The sequence below is a fragment of the Anabrus simplex genome, chromosome 3, assembly GCF_040414725.1.
Source record: "Anabrus simplex isolate iqAnaSimp1 chromosome 3, ASM4041472v1, whole genome shotgun sequence".
NCBI lineage: Eukaryota > Metazoa > Arthropoda > Insecta > Orthoptera > Tettigoniidae > Anabrus > Anabrus simplex.
The window spans coordinates 386,997,500-387,020,350 of record NC_090267.1 but is presented as its reverse complement, the minus strand read 5'-3'; the positions used below and the strand labels follow the sequence as shown (position 1 = coordinate 387,020,350).

The following is a 22,851-nucleotide window of genomic DNA, read 5'->3' as shown; positions in this document are numbered from 1 at the left end:
CGTCCAGGACGTAGGAAGCTGTTTTTGGTCTTAAATGGTGGGAGGGCATATGACGGTGTTGATGATGATTCGTCCGTCGGATCGGGACGTTAAGTCTTGAGCTATTCGCGAGGAATGGCATATATGCCGGCGCCGGGTTTCATCCTCTTCATTCTTGCTATCATATATCATGTCATTCATTTCTTTCAACAAGCAACTTTTATAAGAATTACCCGATGTTCTACACAGTTACAAGTCTATCGACTACACGGCAGAGCTAATGTCGAATACATAGTTTTCGGGGGTCGCCGAAGTGAATTGTATACTCTGGATTTTTAGTATCAGGAGACAAACAACGTGGGGCTAAGAAAGCCCAGGAACCCTTAGGGGAGGGGGGCAGGGGGTCAGATAAACAAATTAACGAAAATACTGTTGAATCCATACTTTTTAGGGTCGCTGATATGAATAGTGACACCCCGGATTTTTTAAAAGTTCAAGTTCAACCCCCTTTGGGGTGATGGCGAGGGGGAGTGATATATAAAATTAAACAAAATTGTGTCGAATACATAGTTTTCGGGGTCGCCGAGGTGAATTGTACATTCCGGAGTTTTAGTATCAGGAGACAAACCACGTGGGGGTAAGACAGCCCAGGAACCCTTAGGGGCAGGTGGGGGTGAAGGGGCTGAGATATAAAAATGATCGAAAATAGTGTCGAATCCATACTTTTCGGGGTCGCTGAGATGAACAGTGACACTCCGTAATTTTTTAAAGTCCAAGTTCAGCCCCCTTCGTGGTGGGGGGCGATGGAAGAGTGATATATAGAAATAATAATGATATATAGAAATAATAGTGTCGAATACATAGTCGCTGAGGTGAATAGTGACAGTCCGAATTTTTAGTATCAGGAGACAAACCACATGGGGGTAAAACACCCTAGGAACCCTTAGGAGCGGGGGGGGGGTGTGTGTGCAAGCGGACTGAAATATACAAATCATCGAAAGTAGTGTCGAATCCATACTTTTCGGGGTCGCTGAGATGGATAGTAACATTCCGATTTTTTAAAACTCAAAGTTTAGCCCCCTTTAGGGTGGGGGAATGGGGAGTGAGATATAATAGTAATCGAATATACTGTCGAATCGATAGTTTTCCGGGTCGCTGAGATGAATTGCAACATTCCGGATGTTTAAAGTCTAACTTCAGCCCCCTTTGGCATAGGGGGTGAGAAAGGGTGAAAAAATAAATTGTCATAAATGACCGAGATAATGGACGTGTGTATGTTCCAGTATGACTTTCAAGTATGACTTACACCGGGCGAGTTGGCCGTGCGCGTAGAGGCGCGCGGCTGTGAGCTTGCATCCGGGAGATCGTGGGTTCCAGGCAAATGCTAGGGCTGTACCTTAACTAAGGCCACGGCCGCTTCCTTCCAACTCCTAGGCCTTTCCTCTCCCATCGTCGCCATAAGACGTATCTGTGTCGGTGCGACGTAAAACAACTAGCAAAAAAAAAAAAAGTATGACTTACTACCTGGAAAACGTACTGTGGGAGTAAGACGCCCCTAGAATCACTAGCAAAGCGGGTAAAATATTATCCATAGTAATAAATGGAAGTTTGTTTGGCGCGATCTATATATACTGTACTATATACAATATTAAGGCATAAAAATGAAAGCAGACGGAAATTAGTGAGACCATTCTAGGCAACTTAGAAATTTAAAACTTGGTACCAGACAACCTGATGACTTCAGGATCCCTAGAAAAATCTCAAATTCTGGGGTACATGCTGGGAGTTTCAAACCTGCATAACAACACAGTCGGTGATATTTATCCAGAACCTACAGGTTTTATGGGCTTAAAAGTTTCCTTAAAGTCCTAATTTTTAACCCACTCCCCCATATCAAGATCGCAGCACAATCTCCCAGAAAAGTTAGAAAATTGAAATTTTGCAAATTTTAGCATGCAACCGACGGAAAATTTAAGAGATGTTAAAACATTTTATTTTTTACCCCCGAAAAATATCGAAATATGGAGGCAATTTTAATGACGGTGCAGTCCTTCCTTACGATGTATTTCGTGGCTAAACGGTAAGTCGTATCACAAAACGGATGGCACAATCTCCGTTCAATTTGGAGTGATCTACAACTTCGGTCCTATGACCTTTTGTCGTATCTCTATCCCTTATACATTAAAATTTTCTCTATTTCTGGATTTACCTAAATTTTGCACTTTGTACACGTACAATTGATGGTTTCATTCACTTATAGGAAAGATGGGATCATCAACTTCTACACGAATATTGGCCCACCCAGTACCCATATGTGGGCCAAATTCTATGTTTGAAGCTGTCGCATAAATATCTGACAAGTAATGCACTGTGTGAAAATCTTACACAAATTTCACCCTATTCAACGTTTCTAAAACATAATGAATTGTGGTAGACAAGTGCACCTGTCGTTATCATCACAACTCCACAACTCGCACTTTACATTGGAAACATCGTCTGCGGACCTCCGTATGCTTTTTCTCGGATAACGCCAATTTACATGCAATTTAAAAATTATTATTAGCTTCATGTACAGTAATTTACTTCGATATCCGTATACAATCTGGAATACCGTAGCGAAGCACGGGTACAATTGCTAGTAAGTAAATAAATGCAATGTAAATATTAATCTTATACCAGTTGTATAGTATCATTTGAAGTAATTCCACATACTGTATATCAGTTGACTATATTTGTAAGTAGTACAGGAGATATTATAAGTAGAATTTTGTAAACATTATAAATTTATTAAGGATGAGCTGTGTGTTTAATAGAAAACATTGTTAGCGTAATTTGTATAATATTGTATTATAGGAAAATTTTCTTCTCTTGTTAATTTAATATTTAGTGCTTGACAATAATGTATTTTAGTGTACCATTTGCCACCGAGGTAGACATCTCATTTGCAAATAAAGAGATTTTGATTTGATTTTTGAATGACGCTACAGACTACAGGAACCACATACACATTTCACATCAAGGACAAGGTCGCAACTGCTATAATAGCAATGCACGACAGCTTACACATAAGGAAGGAGCTTCTCAGTGGATACAGCGATAAAGCTATTCAGAGTGAAGATCTCGCCTATTGTGAGTTACGGATTACATCTAATATAGGACTATCTTTCTAAGAGCAATCTTCTGGAATTGGAAAAGATGAAGGCAATTTATCTAAAAAGAGTACTCAGCGTATCTACTGTAAATTTACCCCCTCACGGTTGGTATATGTGCTGGTGAGAGAAAGGTTCTTTATAGAGGATCTTCGAGAATGGATGCTATTACATTCTACACCTGTGTATCAGAGTGCGTTAAAACAACTAGAGGACAAGAAGAAAGAAATATGGAGCACGTTTTACACCACGGATGCTATGATGACCCAAGAATGACAACGTCCAAATTACGACCTGCGACATATCATGACGCGATTCGCTGTGCATGGATTCCATCTCAAAATATGCTACAAGACAAGACATCACAACCCTACTAATGACTGTACTTGCAAATTTTGAAAGAAACAATGCGATAGGTACCATCTTCGAGAGTGTACTGAAAGAACAACGTTGTTGACCTCATTTTGTTGTGAATGAGCAATGTACGATATTGTATTTATTTCTTGGCCATTGGCTGCATTCAATTCTATTATTATACACTACAATGATTTTAAACTACGTTCAGACTAAGTACAGATACTACAATACACTTCAATAATGTTTAAACTGCGTTCAGACGTATCCTAGCTTATTACTAAGCACAAATATAAATGAAAATTCCAATTAGGCCTAAATGAGATATTCGTAAGAACTACCGGTAGGTGCTCAAAGATTACCAACAAAGTTAAACACGTAGACAGATTAATATTATTACTACTTTGTCCTACTATGCTGTAATAGAAATGAAACCTGCCGTTTGCACAAAAATACACACGAATATAACAGGCAAGATACTATCTAATTCTAATATACCGTATCTACACTACAATTCTCAAGTGAAATGTGGTTATGTGATATTTACAGATGGTTGATTACTATTATTTTCCCTACTCCGCGGGTCGGAGGATAAAAGTGTCCTTAAATGCTGAAAGATATGAGGGTGTTTGCAATAATTTCCCATTAAAGTATTTCTGTCTAAACTACGTCAGAGACTTGAATTGCAGTTATTGGAATATAGGAACTTGATTATTAGCTAACCGCTCATAAATACTGAAATATCGAGGGTGTGAAATATAAATTAGGGATACTTTAACTGCCTACTCAGAACTACAAATGATCGGAATACAAGAATCAGCTGATTTTTATTTATATTTTCTTGATACACTACACCCTTTATTCACGACTGTAGCCGCCAATGCCAATCTCTGAATACGAAGAGCGACAATAATCAATAACAATTACGACTGTTAACTATTTCACTAGTGAAATACTGTCTATTCTGTTGAAATCCTTTCTTTAAACAAAATTTACAACAGTATCGCGTTATTTAAAGAAGTCATTACCTTCGTGATAGGTGGGGCCGTTGAACTGCTATTTGAAATACGGTACCCTGTCAAATTCCTGCACTGTAATAGTAGACTATAACCGCTGCCGAAGTTACGACTCTTTTTAATATCCCGTCTTTGTAAGTATTTTAACAAACCTATTGATATTTTAATAATACTAATAAAAAGAGATATTTCTTCTTTCACGCTGTCCTAAATTACAGGTAATAAGATTTGCCACTGCGCGGAAGGCCATAGATTAACTACTATCTACCTCTGCAACTTTGGAATTGCGAACTGTGAGCTGTGAGCTTTCATTTAGCGTTCGAACCCTATCTTCAACAGCCCAGAAGATAGCTTTCCATGGTTTCCCATTTTTACACCAGGAGAATGCCGAGGCATTACTTTAATAAAAGGCACGGACATTAACTTCAACTCTTTACATCCCATCGTCACTGAAATATTGTGTTTTTGAACGACGTGAAACCACTAGCCAAGTGTGTAAAATAACGTAGGTAAGCATATCTTCCATACTGATACTTATGTGTGCTTCGGTCACATTAACCCACAGACCCTCACTGCTTATTGTTCAGTGTATCGCCATTTTAAAGAACAAAAGAAATGATATGATTTATTTAATAATTATAATGTTATTTGCTTTAGGTCCCACTAACTACTTTTACGGTCTTCGGAGACGCCGCGGTGCCGGAATTTAGTCCTGCAGGAGTTCTTTTACGTGCCAGTAAATCTACCGACACGAGGCTGTCGTATTTGAGCACCTTCAAATACCACCGGACTGAGCCAGGATCGAACCTGCCAAGTTGGGGTTACAAGGCCAGCGCCTTAACCGTCTGAGCCACTCGGCCCGGCGATATGATTTATTTGCGTGTGAGTTTCTGATATAATGTTACATTCTTCTGCGCATAATATTGTTCTAAGAACTTTGCTGCGGGATACCGATTGTTCCGACTTTGTTGTGACCAGTTCAGAAGGGTAATCCGGTTTCAAAACTTCAGGACTGACAAGTGGTACCTGACTGTTAACTTCTCGCAGTGCTGGAAAAAAGTGGTGGGTTGAAAGGTTGCGAGTAAGACGACGTCACATGTCCGAAAAACAGCACAAAATTCAGAATTCACACAGTTTTGATTTATTTGAAAAAGGAATTCAATGAGAAGTTTTGAAAGAATTGTTAAATAATTTTAATTATTTAATGTTAATTTAGAGTATTTTTTATCTTTACACACTGCATTCTTTATTATTTTATTTTTTATTTTTTGCTAGGGGCTTTACGTCGCACCGACACAGATAGGTCTTATGGCGACGATGGGATAGGAAAGACCTAGGAGTTGGAAGGAAGCGGCCGAGGCCTTAATTAAGGTACAGCCCCAGCATTTGCCTGGTGCGAAAATGGGAAACCACGGAAAACCATCTTCAGGGCTGCCGATAGTGGGATTCGAACCTACTATCTCCCGGATGCAAGCTCACAGCCGCGCGCCTCTACGCGCACAGCCAACTCACCCGGTTTTATTATTTTAAAGCAAACATTTAGACATATTCATAGAGAAGGTTAATTTACAGACTCGTGCTTGAAAAGGAAAACAAATGCATGCAGGACTTAAGCTGTAAGAAGGCAATGCAGATAATATATGCTCTAGATAATTGTAAAGTGAAGCGCACTAATTTTCAGGTGATACTATACTATTTAGATAATGTTCATGTTTTGCCCTAATGGGTGAGTTATCGGTTGGATAATAATTTTCTCTCAAGGTCTGGAAGATTACCTAAATTAGTTCTAATGACGTACCTGAGTGTTATTACTTGAAGTACTGTGCCATATCAGATATGCCCCAAACAATAAGGTTGATAATATGGTGTAATATTGTGCAGTTCATAAACGAAGGGAGTCATGATGTAATGAGGAAGTTGCGCAATACACGATTTCGGCAGCGCGTGGCTTCAGAATTAACTTCTTATCTTTCATAGCAACAGTGAATAGCTCGGGTATTTTAGGTGAGTCAATCGGGGATGTTCAAGAGTGTTTGAGAGCGGCCGATTATAAAAGGACCAATCATAGCCCTGGAAGCGATATGGCAGAATGAAGGGATTTACAAAACAAATTAAGTCAGTCTTACCAACTTTGAGATTTACAGTGCTGCACTACTTTTTTTTTATTAGGCAATCTGTTATAAAGCCATTCTCCACGTTTTTAATATGAAATAGAAGCCAGTTAAACATTAAAAGAACTACCTGTAGACAGTTGCAATACTTAATTTGAATTAATAAAGTAATTAACATATTTCTATTGAATCAGCGCTTTTGCAGAGTAGTGGGTGAGTAATAGCGTCATCGCATCAGTGGAATCTCCTAAGATATGACTAATACCGGAAGTTTGGTGTACCTATATAGCAGCCTCTGGAGATGGAAAGTCACTCTGCTTTGAAGTGTCAACCGCGCGGTTCGGTGTTTTTGATATTAAGCCAGTGGTATAGGAAAGTAACTTTTTTTAGTGACCAGTATTGAACATATAAGTAGTCAATTTGTGAAGCTGAAACGTTTCTTTTATGAAAACATGCATTACATGAATGCAAGTGATAGATTGTAGTTACGAGTGTGTATAGTACATTAACAGAGCAATTGCCTTTGCTATACAGGCTGTTAGGTGTATACGTGCAGATATTAAACTAGTCGGCAAAGAAAAAGACATCTCACAATATATGCTATGCACTTTTTATCTTGTCCTATTAGTTTGCCCATAACTGAGCCAAATATTTCAGGACCTAATGTGTTTTGAACGGCCGTAGCAGGATATGCCGCTTACGTCATTCTGTCCACGCGTAGTGGAAGTACAGTAGCAGAGTGTAGGGCTTGTTGAACCTGTTTTTTATCGCAGGCCAACACATGTTGTTGTGCACTTCCCCTAAAGGCTTGGCAAGTAGGAGAGGATAACTCACGTGCCAGGCCACTTGCTGTACTCGAAAACCGGTCTAGGGTACTCTGTGTGAAATGTGTGAAATCCTTACAGTGACCTCGAAGATACGCGCCAGCACATACGTGCGAATAAAGTATTGTGTAGTTGTGTGTGATTTATAAGACGCCAATGGCATTACTCAGTGATCCAAGCTGACAAAATGAAAGGAAATAGTTAATAAGTAAATGAAAAATGAGCGCAACATTTCTGTGCTGTTATTGCGACAGTCTACGGTGAATTTCTGACAATTGACAATGCGAGTTGTCTATGCTCATTCATAAACTTTTCAAGTCAATGAAAGGACGGTGCACACTGAAAGAAAAGGCTGTAAGTATTCAGTCATATTGTTATTAACGAGACAGATTTCAAAAACTGTAGTTGCAACCATGCGTGAACATTGCTCGAAGGAAAAATACCTACTGTGGATTTCTTTTGCTAGATGCTTTACGTCGCACCGACACAAATAGGTCTTATGGCGACGATGGGACAGGAAAGGGCTAGGAGTGGGAAGTAAGCGGCCGTGGCCTTAATTAAGGTACAGCCCCAGCATTTGCCTGGTGTGAAAATGGGAAACCACGGAAAATCATCTTCAGGGCCGCCGACAGTGGGGTTCGAACCTGCTATCTCCCGAATACTGGATACTGGCCGCAGTTAAGCGACTGCAGCTATCGAGCTCGGTCTACTATGGAACTGCCGCCGGGCATTTCTAATAGAAGGCTTATTCTTCTTTTTCCTAATCTGTTTACCTTCCAGGGTTGGTTTTCCCTCGGACTCAGCGAGGGATCCCACCTCTACCGCCTGAAGGGTAGTGTCCTGGAGCGTGAGACATTTGGTCGGGGGATACAACTGGGGAGAATGACCAGTACCTCGGCCAGGCGGCCTCACCTTCTATGCTGAACAGGGGTCTTGTGTAGGCCTTGCGGGGGAATGGGGAGATTGGAAGAGATAGACAAGGAAGAGGGAAAGAAGCGGCCGTGGCCTTAAGTTAGGTACCATCCCGGCATTTGCCTGGAGAAGTGCGAAACTACGGGAAACCACTTTCAGGATGGCTGAGGTGGGAATCGAACCACCTCTACCCATTTGACCTCCCGAGGCTTAGTGGACCCCGTTTCAGCCCTCGTACCACTTTTCAAATTTCGTGGCGGAGCTGGGAATGGAACACGGGCCTCCGGGTGTTGGCAGCTAATCACACTAACCACTATACCACAGAGGTGGACAGAAGGCTAATTACTGGACAGTAAGTGCCGATAGGTAATGTAACGGACCCGTTTAATTAAAACGTCCGTAATAATAATGTTACTACTACTACTACTACTACTACTACTACTACTACTACTAATATCTTTACGTTCCACTAACTAATTTTCACGGTTTTCGAAGACGCTGAAGTGCCAGAATTTTGTAAAGCAGTACTTTTTTAAATGCAAGTAAATCCACAGACACGAGACAGGCGTATTTCAGCACCTTCAAATACCACCGAACTGAGCCGCCATCGAACCTGCCAAGGTGGGATCAGAAGACCAGCGCTCTATCGTCCGAGCTACGCAGACCGGCATTGGGGCTTACAGTAAGTTGATCGTGCGGTTAGGGGCGCGCAGCTGTGAGCTTGTATTCTGGTGATAGTGGGTTCGAACTCCACTGTCGGTAGCCGGGAAGATGGTTTTCCGTAGTTTCCCATTTTCACATCAGGGAAATGCTGGAACTGTACCTTTATTAGACTTCGAACGCTTCCTTCCCGCTTGTATCACTTTTCTCCCCCATTGTCGCCGTAAGACCTATTTGTGTCGGTGCGACGTAAAACAATTTGTAAGTACATGCTTCGGTAATTTCGTAGACATGTCTGCAATTATAATATTAATAATAATTCGGATCTGTTAAAAGTTCACTATTTTCTTTAGTGTTTTCTGACAGATTACGAGCTGCGAAGTTTGAGTGGGGCGATTAACTTTTATTTTCATAATAGTCAGTAATAATAGACTAACACAGTTTCTATAATAATATTGTTAGTGGCTTTTCTACGGATGCAAGCTAATCGCACGGCCAACTCGCCCAATAATAATAATAATAATAATAATAATAATAATAATAATAATAATAATAATAATAATAATAATAATAATAATAATAATAATAATAATAATAATTGTACCGGGCGGTACACCTCCACGCCGCTAATTCAAACATTGCGCCAGTTGAAACTCCTCTACTGGAGGAAGCCTGAACTTTAACCACCATGTTAATTCTAAAGTTTCTCAGAAGATGTCGCTATTGTAAATTTTGAATAGTTCTGAACTGTGTCTTTTTCGATTTATATTTGTTTTCTCTGTAGTGAGAAGTGTGAACATTCTCTTCTAAATGGCACTACTGAAGAACTACAATTGTGCACCCTAGTGCGAAGTGAAGGAACTGTTTTTTGAGAAATTTTGTGTTCATAAGTTTGTTCTTTGTTAAATTTCTTTCAGTCATTTATTGGGTTGGCAGTAGAACCCTTCTCTTTCCGCTTGTTTTGAATTTAGCCAATCCCGAATTTCTCTAATTAATCTTTGACCAATAACATACGTCTTCTCCGATATGGATATGTTGCTTGATCCTAGCCAATAAAGTTGAGGGGGGTGTGGGTTCTCATTCTTGAAACGTCTCGAATTTTCCGCGAGGGTATATAAACTGCTGATTTTCTGGTCTCCTGGCCACTTCAGTAACATCTTTCCTATTGTGATTATGTAGCAGGGGGCGGGAAGCGCCTCTTCCTTCGGGCAGCAGTTCTTCCATAAGGTAATGGCCTTTTAATAACTTCATTTCTTGTTAGCTCAGCAGTTTAACCCTCGGGGCAGGTTCGAAACTTTTATCATGTAACCTTCCTTTAAAATGTAAAAGACACTTGGTATAAAATCCTGTCTCTTTAACTACAAATTGGGATAGAGAGGGCTTAACCCTCTCGAGCTCCCACTCATATTGTTTTGGAGTGACTACGTTTTCATTACCGTATTTCTTCTCTTCATAATGAAAATAAGTTTTCTTATCGTGTCACCCCCGTAGTATGGGATTAGCCCTTGCATAAGCGGCCTAAGAGCCAAATCGGTTTTAAAAAGGTGTCATAGGAGTGCAAGTTACGCCTCCACTCAAGTTGGTATTTTCGGGCCATGTAATTATCCTGTTTCTTTAGTGAATAGGCCTCAGTAGGTTGGGTATTTTTACCCCTGTTCTTGCGTGCCTGGAGGGCAACTTGAAGGTGGAGTTTGGTGTGGCCTTTGAATAGGCTTGAACTTTGAGAGTGGGTTGCTCTTTCTTAAATTGTATTTTCTGTGTGCCTCAAGCAGGCTTAACTGGGCAATTGGGAGCAAATGCCCCTTGGCATGATTGGGGTTTTCTGCCCCTTTGTTGAATCTTGTGTATAAGTAAAGTTGGGCTCATTGCTCAGGGATTGTGAATCTGGGGCTCGAAGCCCAAAATCCATTAATAAACTGTAATTGTACATTCTTAACTTGTTGATATACAACTGAGTCCCTGTTATACTTGTTATTTCTTGATCTTGAAAAGAAAACATAACCTTTGTTAAATTTTAAATTAACTTTAATTTCGTAAGTTGAGACCTATTCATCCCAGCACATTCTTTCACCTCTGCTGTTCCACAGATATCTCGGAATAATAATAATAATAATAATAATAATAATAATAATAATAATAATAATAATAATAATAATAATAATAATAATAATAAATCTTCACGTGCCAATGGAGACGCGCGGTGTCGGAATTTTGCCCACTGGTATTCTTTAACGTGCCCGTAAATTTACCGATCAGAAGCGGTCGTATTTGAGCACCTTCAAATACCAGCGGACTGAGCCAGGATCGAGCCTGCTAAGTTCATGAAACCAGTGCTTGAACCGTCTGAGCCACTCAGCCTGGCAACGTTTATTTTGATACGTTGAATAGGCACTACAAAATCAGCAGTAAGCTAGAAGTTTCTCATTTAAACATGTTCTCTTCGGTTGGAAGCACGAAAGGAAGGTACGTTTAATTATGTTTATAATATGTCCCTTACTGGTATGAAGTAAAACGTTGGATGTGTTTTGACATTTCAATTCCGATACTACTCACTTTGAAATTCTATCCCATGCATTCTTTCGTTTACGTAATAAACTTTATTTACGTACACGTCAACAAGGGTTGTTTCTGCATACGGCGAGTTGGACTCTCAAAAGACCATGATATTGAAATCGCACTGTGGGAGAATATTCCACGTAAGCAGTTCGACAAAAGCACTAGACCTGTCACATGCCGGTTGTCTGCTGTTCCTAGCGACGGAGATGTCGCTGGACGGTTTCCCCACCCTTACATGAAACCGGTCTGTCTGACCTTGACCTGAATAACAGCTCTCAGAGATGCGAATTATCGTCCGTACTAGTACGCGAATTACTTCGTAGTAGTATCATCTGTAGTAGTATTTGAATAATGCCAGTGTATGAATACCACGAATACCATTATATGCTGCTAGTGTATCGTGTGGCAGAACAGAACACGGGTCGCCCTTCATGAATCTATCGGGAAAGGCTTCCAGCAATTTATATTATGTTTCTTATTCCCTACGAGTTAAAACAGAGGACACTTTGCGTTTTTAAGGGCCGATGACATTAAGACAGCAATCATCATCATCATCATCATCATCGTCGTCGTCGTCGTCGTCACGTATAAATATTCAATAAAATAATCGTTTTATATTGAACATTACTGAAATAGGAAGTATAAGTTAACATTTAACTTAAGAAGATTGCCTAGAGTGTTTTGTTAATTTACAAAAGAAAGTTTAACATTTCTTTTAATGCAATTTGTATGTTTTTGTTTTCTAAACTGTTGTACTGTAATGTTTAACATAGGTACATTATGTTGTTCACAGGCGTTTTCGTGTACGTTCGTAAATCCGTACTTTTCTATTCGAGATAGTCTTGTTACCGTCCACCTGGAATTACGGAGCCCGTACTGTATGTTAGTTCATTATTTTTCTACAACAGAGTGTTACGAATGCGACTGTAGTTCCCGCGACCACGCCACTTTTATGTCTGTGTCACTAATGTGCACTTTGTCCAGCTGTGTGCTGCTTGACTATGTGGCTCTCGTTACCTTCTTCTTCCTCTTTTTCTACTGCAGCCTTATGTCTTAACAGGTATACTGTATTCTACCGACATCATCTCAACACGCAGTAGCGTAATCTGCTGCGATTTACCGAGCTCGATAGCTGCAGTCGCTTAAGTTCGACTCCATGGCTAAATGGTTAGCGTGCTGGCCTTTGGACACAGGGGTACCGTGTTCGATTCCCGGGAGGGTCGGAAATTTAACCTTAATTGGTTAAATTTGCTGGCACGGGAACTGGGTGTATGTGCCATCTTCATCATCATTTCATCCTCATCACGACGCGCAGGTCGCCTACGGGTGTCAAATCGAAAGACCTGCATCTGGCGAGCCGAACTTATCCTCGGACACTCCCGGCACTAAAAGCCATACGACATTTCATTTCAGTGTGGCCAGTATCCATTATTCGGGAGATGATGGGTTCGAACCCCACTCTCGGCAGCCCAGAAGATGGTTTTCCGTGGTTTCCCATTCTCACATCAGGCAAATGCTGGTGCTGTACCTTGATTAAGGCCACGGCCGCTTCCTTCCCTGTCCTAGCCCGTTCCAGTCCCATCGTCGCCATAAGGCCTATCTGTGTAGGTGCGACGTAAAGCCAATAGCTGCTGCGATTTGTTATTAGCACCATCATAGTAAAATGTAATATAGCTGAGGCGGAATCTTCTTAGATATGTTCGACATCTGTGGATTGTGTATAATTTGATAACTCATCTGTACTCATGAAAGCGACCGTCGGCCTGGCGTTCAGGTTAATAGCTACATGTCTCTAACGTGCAACCTTGTTTGTGTTTCTTATATTTGTTGATGTGTATGTTTGATGTTTATACACAATACGAGATTACAGCTGACTCATCCCCACGAGTTTGACCTGGTTCTCGTTTTACGCATAGTAATCTGTAGGTAACTACTGCGACCGATGCTAACTCACGTGACATACATTTCATCTTGTTTCCTCTTAAACCACGCATATTTTACTATTTTCTTCCACGTATTTCAGCTTTTAATGACCTAATAATAATAATAATAATAATAATAATAATAATAATAATAATAATAATAACGTTAAGTGCTTTACGTCCCACTAACTACTTGTACGGTTTTCTGAGACGCTGAGGTGCCCGAATTTAGTCCCGCACGAGTTCTTTTTATGTACCAGAAAATCTGCCGACACGAGGCTGACCTACAGTATTTGAGCACCTTCAAATACCACCGCACTGGGCCAGGTTCGAACCTGTAAAGTTGGAGTCAAAAGGCCTGCACCTCAACCGTCTGAGCAACTCAGCCCGGAAGGAGGCACGAAATGTAGGTACGTTTAATTTATTTAGTTGTATAACATGTCCAACATTCCTTTGAAACTAAACGTTCGATGTGTTTCGATAATTCAATTCCGATGCTACTCATTTGGGCATCCCATGACTGCTTTCGTTGGCGTAAGGACCTGCCATCTTTCTCCTACCTTTACGCAATGCACAACGGGGATCTACTGTATTTCACGTCCCGGCGCGCCTATCCCAACCAATAATTATATCACTCGCTCGTACAGGTCCCTCACCGATTCAGGTTTTCAGGTCATTTCCCTACTCACTAGACCACGGGGCTGATGACCACACATATCCCAGTCCCTTAAAGGACATACCAGCAAATGAACCAGTATTAACGCTGAGAATTCGCCGGCGCGCCTATCCCAACCAATAATTATATCACACACTCGTACAGGTCCCGCACCGATTCAGGTTTTCAGGTCATTTCCATACTCACTAGACCACGGGGATGATGACCACACATATCCCAATCCCTTAAAGGACATACCAGCAAATGAACCAGTATTAACGCTGAGAATTCGGTACATCTCCAGGATCCGAAACCGATGACCAGGGTTGTCTGAAGGCCCTAAGACGGAAACTGAATACTGACAACTACGAAACCAGTCTGGCGAGAATGTAACGTAACAAGGCATACGCTACTGTAGTAGCCACCTTCAGCTGTTATGGTAGCTCAGTTGCTCTTAAACATAAAACCAGTTTGACAAGTATGTTACGTAACATCTCGTGCATTGCATAGGTAGCGTTCAGCTGTTGTACGTAAACATAAACAGAAACCAGTTTGGCACGCATGGCGCGTGACTCGCCTGTTCTCAAAGGGAAGCTATTCATTCCCAAGAACAAGGCATACTACCTATTCTAAAAACATCGTATCCCTTTGCTCTAGAAAATAACTTCCGAGAATTACTAAAAGTTTGATATATATAGTGGTTCGTCACATCGTTCTCTATTGCTAGAAGAAATATCTGCAGGTATACACCTAACACCCTGTATAAATAATATTATGTATCACGTATGTCAAAGTGCGGTGGTGACACGGGATAATAACAATAAAAACGATAGTTACTGTCGATATTTCCGTACCCGTGTATACGTAATTTGCATACGGTTTGTGCAAATACAGTGTTCGGTACGCGTCCGGTTTCGCGAAGAACTTGTGCGAACCGTCGTCATCGTATCGGTACAATTTAATGGTGTGTGCGAAGCACTATTACTACATGATGAAGAGAGAAGAAAAGACTTGCAGAGTATTTGATAACGCCATGCAGTTTGGTGCAATAATGGCGTAATTTGCTGGACGCTGTGGCCTGGAGTCATGAAGAAGCTGAGACGCTACCAGTTGAGTTCATTTTAATTATAGGCATGCTTAGATAGAAGTCATTAGGCTAATTCGATCCCAGTGTAATGTAAATGTAAATGTCAGTCTTGTTGTGACTGAGCTATGTTGTATTTTTATAGATTAATGTCATGTTTCAGGGAAATGCATGTTTGGAACCCTGATTTTTATATATTATTTTATTTCCTTTTTATAAGATGGGAAAGAGGGAAATGATTAGGTGTAGATGAGGATATATATGTCTAAAGGTAACTGTGTATTCCATTTTGGTACAAGATGTAGACTCTTTTAGTATGAAGGCTACACAGCCTAAAGTTTGGTCTGGGAATAAAATTTAGTAAGGTATTTTTTCTGCATGTAGCACGTTTATAGGAGTGCATGGCAGTGATGACCAACGTAAAAGTGTACCGTCGAACTAGTATCTTTCAGATCCGCAGATAGAACTAGCTAATTGGTATTGAGTTATGTATTTACGAGAAAAGGCAAGATTAGCCTGACACTGAGATTACAATGTGTATTAATACAGGACGGAAGTGCCTGGAAATGAATATCGGGAAAGATATAATGGTGTCAGCTGCATGAAATGAGAGAGAAGTGTGATTTGCCTCGTGTGTCATTATCATTGTGAGAGTCGAACTCATGAACTCCGAAGTGTTAGGCCAGATGTGTCGTGTATCATATCTGTAAGCCGTGTTATTTTGGAATATGTATTTAAGGCTATAGGAATGTGTATTGGTGCCTTATTATGAGTTCGAGGCCGTGTGTTAGTTAATGAACAAGAGAAGTGAATGGCAGCGTAATTTATGTTCCCAGATATATTAGAATCTCTCAGGCAGGAATTACCAATCCAATTAGTTAGTTTCTTTTCTGGCGAAGTAAGAGGTTTCGTAGCTGAAGCAGGAGAAGTGTTCCGTGATTTATATTACAGCGTGCGAAGTGAAAGATCAACAGACGGACAGCTGGGCCAGGGGTTTCGTGTTCTTTTAATAATGTAGGAGTCTAGTATCTTATTGTTTATATTACAGATAACGTATACACAGATGATTTTTTTAGTATTTTATTTTTATTGCATGTCTTTAAAGATTTCTCTGAGAATGTATTTTGTATTAATTTGTGTTACTTGTACTCTTGCTGATTATGTCATTGCCAGCGCTGATAAAGACTTGTTCTTAAATATGAGTCCGAAACTCATTTTATTGGGAAGCAGGCTTCTAAGCCATCCAATTTATGACAGAGCTGTCTGTTAAGTAAATTCAGTGTAAATATAAGCTAGGGTCCCTGAAATAATGATTTGTTGATAAGTGATGTACATATAGTTTTATTATGGATCGGATTTAGCGTAATTTTATTCTGTCGCGGTATGTCCTGTAATTATAATTTGAATGATATCCGTCAGGATGCGTTAAAATGAATTTAACTGCGTAAGTCGAAGCGAAGTGTGAATTTCTTTCCCAGGTCGTTGCGTTTATTTTGTAAATGTTTTCATTTTGAAACGGGACATTGCCCGTCCTTTGTAAATTGGTGTAATTTATGTTAATTATGTTGCCCGGCACATATTAAATTTTTTTGGCATTTATTTGAGCCACATTTTAATTATTTTCAATTTTTTTGTTTATCTCGAATTTCAATAATGTTTATCAATAAATCCATCTTACCCCTTTATTTTGAATTTTATTTCGGAAATATGATACTGTTTCCCGTTCATATACCCATGGTATTTATTTTTTCCTGAGATTTTTTATTTATTTTAGCCCGATCAATTTTTTTAAAAACCGAACACGCAGCTCTCCGATTGGCGCCGGTAGACTGTATTTCAGACGGGAACGGTACAGTACCCCCATACATAGGAGAGTCACAACTCCTTCTCGACATATTGCAAGCTATTCTCATCATGCATCGAGCATTGCTTCTTTTAGTCCTAGTGGCTACTCTCTGCGCGTACACCAATGCACAAGGATGGGTAAGTTACAAACAAGTCCTCAATATTTGGGTGGCGCCTGATCGTTGAGTGAATCGTCAGTAAATTCTCACTAATATGGCAACAGTTAGAATCCTGGACAATGCAAATGGGATCTAAATAACTAAAATAAACACTTTCCTGCGGTTCGTAATATGCGCATAATTGGAGGACTTGTGGCTATGGTTACAATTTCAGAAGTCAAACAATGTAAAATGGAGAAATTGTGGCTACATATAACGATATCAGAAGTCACGTGATGTTGTAGGTTTATTTTATTTTTACATTTTTTATTTTTTAAATTTTTGAACAATGTAAGACAAGGAGACAAATCATTGGTTCACCGGAACCCGATGATACTTATTAACCGGTATTTAAAGATTGCTTTAAACTGTGCTACATTTTACCGTATAACCATTTTAAACGTTTAATTATGTATTATTTAAAATTAAAATTAAAATTAAAATTAAAATTAAAATTAAAATAAAAATTAAACACAATTTTTACATACATAGCGGCTGCTACCGCCGTGCCTTCTACTTAACAAATGTCCCGTATGCACTAGTGATGCATGGGATATCTAATCACTTGTTTTCGAAGGAGCTTTCTTTTTGCTATTTGCTTTACGTCGCACCAACACAGATAGGTCTTATGGCGACGATGGAATAGGAAAGGGCTAGGACTGGCAAGGAACAGCCCCAGCATTTGCCTGTTGTGAAAATGATAAACCACGGAAAACCATCTTCAGGGCCACCGACAGCGGGGTTCGAACCCACTGTCTCCCGGATGCAAGCTCACAGCTGAGCGCTCCTAACCACAGGGCCAACTCGCCCGGTTTTCAAGAGGGTGCATTTGTAAATACGCCAAAGATGCAAGAAAAGAAAATTTCATAACGTATTTATTAATACACTTGCCGGGCTGAGTGGCTCAGACGGTTGAGGCGCTGGCCTTCTGACCACGACTTTCCAGGTTCGATCCTGACTCAGTCCGGTAGTATTTGAAGGTGCTCAAATATGTCATCCTCGTGTCGGTAGATTTACTAGCACGTAAAAGAACTCTTGCGGGACAACATTCTGCCACCTCGGCGTCTCCGAAAATCGTAAAAGTAGTTAGTGGGAAATAAAGCCAATAACTCTATTATTAATGATACACGTCTCGAGATTCCACTTTATAACAGATTAGTTTGCATGAAAAAGCTCAGAAAATTAAGATGTCACACTTGGATCTACCACAATGTTTCCTTCTAGAACTACTCATAAATATATGCTCAAAACATGTACCTGGTGGTGCAGGCAGTGGTGAACACGTCTCGCAGAGTTTGAATGGACACGTCCCATCATTTCAGGTGTCACTGCAGCACAGGTCTCACGAATTTGTTGTTGTGATTGTTCTGCATTTTCTGACTCAGTTTCGTACATTTTCGATTCGATATATCCCCACAGAAGAAGAAAAATGTATCAAACTGTTAAATATTGTGACTGGTGATCCCATCTTTCTTTATATCTTAAAAAAAAAACCTTCTCCACTTTTCCTTATACTTCCGTTCCTACCTCATTCCTGCCTCTGTTGCAGACGACTCCTTTGGAAGAAGGTGCTAGATACAGCCACCTTTGAACTGTCTGGTATCAAACAAATGGCTGTGCGGTTTGAGTCACGTAGCTATCAGCTAACATTCAGGAGATAGTGGGTTCGAACTCCACTATCGACTCCACTGGATTTCAGTGGTTTCCCATTTTCACACTAGACAAATGATGGGCCGTGGTCGCTTTCTTCCCAATCCTAGCCCTTTCCTATCCCATCGTCGCTGCGTCGGTGCGACATAAAGAATATTGTAAAAATTCTAAATTTAACTGTATGGTTGATTTGACATTGATCTTAATATTGTTTGAAATTCATGTGTTCCTTGGCGAATTGACCTACCGGACTGGCCTACACTATTTACCAGGGGGTGGTCAGATGGATTATATGATCGACGGGGAGAAGGTGAAGGTCGTCAGCAAGATGGACAGCGAGGAATTCCTGGAAGGGAAGGATTACTACCTGAAGGGATTTACCGTTAATATTTTGTCCGAAGAAACTGGGAGGATTTGACAATAAGAGTAAGTGAACATCGACACTTTTTCCTTCCTTAAGATTCTTCCCGCCAGCACAGTATCAGTCTTATCATGTTATCATCCCACCTGTTTGACGTATTTTGTATGGTTTAACTTTTTGGAAATATTTAAGTGGAATATTTCCTACATTATTGCCCGCATACTCTGCTTGGTACGCTCTTGCCATAATATAACTTTTCCTTATACTTCCGTTCCTACCTCATTCCAAAAACTCGGTGTGTGTGTGTGTGTGTGTGTGTGTGTGTGTGTGTGCTTGGGGGATTGGTAGATGGGTGGGGGAGGAGCGGAAGATCATGTGTGTGAACTGTGTCGAATATATTGGCTTGGTCCTGATTTTGCCGGATACTCTTCCTGACGCAAACTCTACGTGGAAGGATACATTCATTATTGCCGCTGCCACAGTACAACTACGCAAGGTTATTGGCAAAGTGTCTATTGGACTAATGTGAATCAAAAAGTAAGACAAAACATATAATATTACGAAAGATCATAGTATAGTTCAATACATCGTCGTTGCGTCCGCGAGAATTGCTATATAAAGTAGCTTATCATTTTAGCCAGTAAGATTCTGTTCAATATTGTGCGAGGAATGTCAAAGAATTATTGCTCTTGACGATATATGTGCTGCGGATCAGTATTTCTCCCACAACATTTTTAAATAGCTGTTTTTTGCAGGCGCAGCGAAGATATGCAAAGTTTCTTCCGGACAGAAGTTCACTCAGTTTTTTTGTCAAGGAAGTTACAGTATTCTCGACAATTCCCAATCCGATTTATTTACATCAGATAGGCTATTACTTCATCGGCTGTAATTATTTTTCCCCTCTTCATAGAATACGTCATTCCCTTGAGGCTGATGACCTTATTTTACAGTGTAAAACAAAAGATATGGTCAAACTTTTAGGATACATCCCCCACACTTAGACGAAGAAAATATGTTATATGGACATGGGTCCGAAAACGCTGTATTTTCATGTTAGAACACATTTTCTACAACTGTACGTTATTGATGGGAAATGCTCAGGAACAGAACATATCAGCGTACCATGAAATGGGGGCCGATGACTTTAAATGTTGGGCCCCTTTAAACAACAAGCATCATCTTCATCATCATCATCATCATCATCATCATACCATGACATGCTCGAAACGCCCTCCATTAGCTTTGATTCATGTATCAACCCACTATTGCATTGAATCCCGGATAACCGGTCGAGTTGGCCGTGCGGTTAGAGGCGCGCGGCTGTGAGCTTGCATCCGTGAGATAGTGGGTTCGATTCCCACTGTCAGCAGCCCTGAAGATGTTTTTCCGTGGTTTCCCATTTTCAAACCAGGCAAATGCTAGGGATGTACCTTAATTAAGGCCATGGCCGCTCCGTTCCCATTCCTAGGCCGTTCGTATCCCATCGTCGCCATAAGACCTATCTGTGTCGGTGCAACGTAAAGCAAATAGGAAAAAAAGAATAATATGAGACCGCTCTATCGGTTGGACACTTAGAAATACACTTTAAACAATATTTCGATTCGAGTGAAAAACAAACCGACGTTTTCCGGTGACCCTGAACGTCGCACGACGTACTTTATGAACATTCCTTGTTTGGGCTGGTTTTACCTACACATTACAAAAACGAAATTGAGAATACTTTTCCGGAGCGCCATAGAAAATGCACCTGATGAATCTTACGTGAGCCGCCCGGTATATCTTCCTCTCGCTCTGTCAAGCCCCCGTACAATATGCAATATGATCCATCTGGAGAAGGATGAAGACGCAACCTGCCATAAATCTTATCATATTTGTATATTACTGTATTTGACAGGTTCATATACAGTTGTTATATGTTCGTTTGTAGATAAAAATGTTATGTTCATCAAAATATTTGTACGTTAACTTATCTTTCACAGGAGCCGTAAATGGACCAACCGGTGACAACTACCACGTTTGGAAGTATGCATCATGTAGCTAATTCATTCTGCACGATTGTTATTGGCCCTCGATTTATCTATAAACTCAAATGTTGTTTATAAGGAAATGAAATGTAAAATAAAGTTAAAAAAGTAAAAGTACTTATCACTATTTTTCTCATGACTTTCGAAATAAAATCAGTGTACCACGTAGGAAGAGTGCGTATCATTTATAAGATTCGATTGTACTCATCGTTGGACAAGTCCCGTGTACAAGGGGGTAATTGAGTACCTGTATTATTATTTATTATTGTTATTATTATTATTATTATTATTGTTGTTGTTATTATATTTACGATATTTATCGTACAATTTTCGAGTAAAATATCAAAAAGATTATTAACAGACCTAATCCAATACACTGCTTTAGAAAAAAGAGATTTGGTCACGTTGTTAGATAATCCTAACGACATTGTAGGAATGCACAATGGTATAGGGACTGGACAATTGTGGAAGTAACATGTCCTGTTTTCACAACAATTAGCGCCAGTGTCATCAGGATGTTTGGAATGTGTCAGTGTCAGTTGAAAGGAACGAGTGCCTCATTTCAAAATGTGTGTAAAGGTTAGCCTGCGTGGAGGGTAGTGTTTACACGTTATGGCTGATCGTACGGAATGAGATAATGAGATAAGCAAAGACAGAAGCAGTTGTCGTCGAATGAAGAGCATCTCGTGCATTTATACTGCTGCATTAAGGATACTCGCAGAATGGTACGGCTTGATCAGAATTCTTCTTCTTATAATGCTCTTTCCCACAGCTGTGGGCTGGCATGTTGAACATGCGGATTTGGCTATGTTTTACGGTCGGATTACTTTCCTGACGCATCCCTATCTGTAGGGATGTATCCACTACTGCATGTTTCCCTGGTGGTTGCAAGTGTGGGTGTGGTGTCTAGGTATGGAGAGTGTTGGGATTAATCAATTAGAGGCGATTGAAATCCCCAACCCGGCAGGGAATCGAACCCTGGGCCCTCTGAACCGAAGGTCTCAGCGTTGACCATTCAGACAAGGAGTCGGACACGGGTTTAACAGAATGCGATTTTGTATTTGTGGCAATGTTTCCAGGAGAGTAGAAGTGTTGCCTACCGGGCGAGTTGGCCGTGCGCGCAGCTGTGAACTTGCATCCGGGAGATAGTGGGCTCGAATCCCACTGTCGGCAGCCCTGAAGATGGTTTACAGTGGTTTCCCATTTTCACACCAAGCAAATGCTGGGGCTGTACCTTAATTAGGGCAACGGCCGCTTCCTTCCCATTCCTAGGCCTTACCTGTCCCTACGTCGCCATAAGACCTATCCGTGTTGGTGCGATGTAAAACAAATAGCAAGAAAAGAAAAAAAAAAAAGAAGGGTTGCCAGGCGCCCTAGCACGGGCCGTCAAACGTAAACACCAAGTTACAGCACGTGCACCTTCAGTAGGCTTCTGGAGTACGAATTTGTGATCAAACAGTCAGAAGCAAGCATCTAGAGACCAATTTAAGATCCCAACGATCCGCTCAAAAACATGTAATGTACAGACGACATCGTGCTAGGAGACTACACTTCAGTAGAGGTCATCTGCAGTGGCAGTTAAGATGTTGGC

General features: G+C 40.5%; 1 long non-coding RNA gene across 1 annotated transcript; it reads left to right on the top strand.

Annotated features, from left to right (window-relative positions):
• The first annotated feature begins 17,685 nt into the window (after positions 1-17,685).
• Positions 17,686-21,377, top strand: LOC136867360 (uncharacterized). The gene is made up of 2 exons (XR_011017939.1): positions 17,686-19,301; positions 21,216-21,377. It is a non-coding gene; the product is annotated as an uncharacterized lncRNA (long non-coding RNA).
• The last annotated feature ends 1,474 nt before the right edge of the window (positions 21,378-22,851 follow it).